At 38.5% G+C, this 3549-nt stretch overlaps 2 pseudogenes; one reads left to right on the plus strand and one right to left on the minus strand.

The window, feature by feature from the left end:
* The first annotated feature begins 1283 nt into the window (after positions 1 to 1283).
* LOC149259228 (secreted RxLR effector protein 161 pseudogene) lies at positions 1284 to 1814 on the plus strand (annotated as a pseudogene).
* Positions 1815 to 2602: 788 nt separating this feature from the next.
* Positions 2603 to 2926, minus strand: LOC149259229 (chalcone--flavanone isomerase pseudogene; annotated as a pseudogene).
* Positions 2927 to 3549: the final 623 nt, after the last annotated feature.

The raw sequence follows: 3549 nt of genomic DNA on the forward strand, positions 1-3549 counted from the left end.
GTGTATTTAAAGAATAGGATTCCTACTAAAAGTCTTGAGTATAAAACTCCTTTTGAAGCATTGTTGGGATTCAAACCTGTAGTAAGTCACCTTAGAATATTTGGTTGTAAAGCTTTTGCTCATGTTCCCAAAGAGAATAGGAAGAAGTTAGATTCTAAGGCCATTAAATGTACCTTCATTGGATACTACAGTGAATATAAGGCTTATAAATTGTTTGACCCTTCTACTCACAAGGTGTTTGTCAGTAGAGATGTAATATTCCATGAACAGGTTGATGATGGAAATCTTGTTCAAAACAATGAAGAATGGCATGTACCCTTACTTCCAGAAGAGGATAGTGAAACAGGAATCAGTCAACAACAGGAGCAGAAGCAAGAACAGTAGCAGCAACGCAATAATGTGGAAGGAATTGAGTTCAGTCCACAAAGAGAAGAAAGTAGCAGAATAATTGAACCCCCACCACTGAGGAGATCGAGTAGGCTAAAACAGTTACCAGCTCGATATAGGGATTGTGCGCTCATGACTGGTATGTTAAACATTGCAAAACCTTCTAATTTTTATGAAGCTAGTAAAAGTTCTGAATGGAAGAAAGCAATGAAGGAGGAATATGAATCAATCATTAAGAACAATACTTGGGATCTAGTAAAGCTTCCTAATGATAAACAACCCATAGGTCGCAAATGGTTATTTAAGTTGAAATTTATAGCAAATGGGTCTATTGATAAGCATAAAGCAAGGTTGGTGGCAAAGGGGTATTCCCAGATAGAATGTATTGATTTTGAGGAAACATTTGCCCCTGTTGCAAAATTAAATACTATCAGAATGATTATTGCTTTAGCCACTAAGCATCATTAGAAAATACATCAATTAGATGTTAAATTTGCTTTCTTAAATGGTGACTTAAAAGAAGAAGTATATTTAGTGCAGCCTGAGGGGTTTGTTAAGAAGGGAGAAAAGCGCAAGCTCCTAGATCCTGGTACGAAAAAATTGACTTATTTTTCCTCATGCATGGTTATAAACGGAGCAAAAATGATCCCAATTTGTATACCGTGTTTAATAATGAAGGACATATAGTGTCGATTTCTTTATATGTAGATGATCTGATCATGACAGGAAGTGCAAACAATCTCATTGAAGAAATCAAGCAGGAATTATCACAGAAATTTGAGATGAAGGACCTTGGAGAAATGCATCACTGTTTGGGTCTAGAAGTTTGGAGGGATTCAAGCCAAACTTTCTTGTCCCAGGGTAAGTATGCAAAGAGTCTATTGTCTAGGTTCAAAATGGATGAGTGTAAGGCTACATTTGTGCCTTTAGAGCAGAATAACAAACTTCAGGTGAATGATGGTTTGAGATATGCAGATGCAACATTGTACAGACAATTGGTTGGTAGTCTTATTTATTTGACTACAACAAGACCAGATTTAGCTTATGTAGTGAGTGTTTTGAGTCAGTTCATGACTCAACCTCATGAAAACCATTGGCTTCCAGTGAAAGGAGTATTAAGGTATCTGCAAGGAACATCAAACTTTGGTATTTTGTATTCTGACTCATTTGATGTTAGTTTGACAGGTTATATAGACTCTGATTGGGCGGGAAATTTAGATGATAGAAGATCAATTACAGGTTACGCCTTCAACATTGGTTCCGGGGTCATCTCTTGGTGCAACAAGAAGCAGCATATTGTTGCCTTATCCTCAGCGGAAGCAGAATATCAAACTATGTGTGCAGCAGCATGTGAGGCAGTTTGGTTGCGTAGACTTCTCCAAGATGCAAGAAGAACAGACAAAATCTACGATTATCAATTTCAATAATCAGAGTTCCGTCAAACGGGCTTACAATCATGTGTTTCATAAAAACACCAAGCACATAGACACTCAATTTCATTTTGTCAGGGAGAAGGTGCAATCCAAAGAGATTTGTGTAGAGTATTGTAATTCTTGTGATAATATGACTGATATATTCACTAAGCCTCTGGGAAGACTAAAGTTTGATTTGTTTAGGGATACATTAGGTGTGTTTAATAACCCCTTTCTCCATTAAGGGGGAGCGTTAGAATTAATGGAGTTTAGGCGAATATACTTAGTTATGATTAAGTTTTTTCTTAGGCATTTAGTTCTTATTATTTTGGGATCTGTTTTACTATCCCTAGCAATATGTACCTATTTATTATTGGAATTTAATGTGAAGCCCAAGTGAGTGCATTTGCTTGTAGGAGCTCCTGGTGATCCGCCCCTGTAAGCTCCTCATGTGTTGTTTGCCAATTCATATCTTCCATGTGAAACTGTTGACACTGAGCATGGCAATATCGAAGAATTTGTCAATATGATGGGTGGGCATACCATCAGGTATCGACTCTATAACTTCACTTCAACCTGGAACGCGGACCCGACAATAAATTTCAATCCCTGTGCCCCGTCGATGATCGCCCCTCCTTCACAAGAATTTAACTGGAACACCTCTAGCGAATCTTCAGGCATCTGAGTCCCCACGGTGATGCTGCGAGTAACTGAACCCCGCTTTAATCACAATGATAGAGTTCTATCCCAGGCATATTTCATTCCTCCAATCGATTACTGTCCATACTTAGAGATTCGAGCCACTAATGAAGCTCTGGCTGCTGGAGATACACCGTTTTTCCAATAATTGAATCCAGAAATCCTTGCGCAAGCACTCGGTTCTTTATCACTACTCTGCTCTTCTCCAGAATCGGAGAGTATTCAGAGAAAGCAATTGACAAGTCTATGGGAGAGATCGTGAAGAGAATGGAAGATTCAAGGGGGAAATTCTGATTCTTAAATGCCTTTTTGAAATCTTCGATGGCCTTGGCTTCGGCCTTGCCATATATTCCTGCAGCCTCCCATGCGGCCTTGCATTCCTCGGTGACCTTTTCGGAGTACTGAATTTCGTTTAACGGGAGAACCATCGTTACTGTCATAAAATTTTCGTGTTCGCAGGTAACAATGTCCATGAAGAAATCTGAACTATCATTCAATTCCTCAATAGTATTCCCTTTCCACTCGGTTGCCAGGTGAGGAATGATGGCGCTGTCGATGTTTCGAACAGCTAAGTCTGAGCCAATAACTAATCTGCTCTGGTGGTGAGAGAAGAGTGATGTGTTTCTACATTACACACTGGGTCTACTCTGTGGCATTCTTAATTCACCACTATCTGCAAGGGAGACAAATCAAACGCACAGGCACACGAGAAACAAAATTCACGCAAACTGTTACACACTATCCTATTCTACAGAGAATAAAATTTTCAGATCTCTTCCATCTTCATGGACCCGTGAAGCACACGGAGGCTTTGATATCAACAAGAAAAATGGAGAAGTAATATTGTGGGCAAATTTACTCACAAATTAATTCATATTCTTTACTATAAAACCAAATTATAAGTCATATAAATGGTGATAATGAGATTCAACAATTTCTAAGATAAGAGAATTCGGTTGATAAAATCTCTTAACAATCTCTCAACGGACTAGCAGTAAGAAACAAAATCTCCCTACATTCTAATGTAAGCATTATTCCAAATAGTTGGCAT

Source organism: Pinus tabuliformis, chromosome 6 (genome assembly GCF_031772625.1).
Source record: "Pinus tabuliformis cultivar Carrire ecotype Pingquan chromosome 6, CPIR1, whole genome shotgun sequence".
Classification (NCBI taxonomy): Eukaryota; Viridiplantae; Streptophyta; class Pinopsida; order Pinales; family Pinaceae; genus Pinus; species Pinus tabuliformis.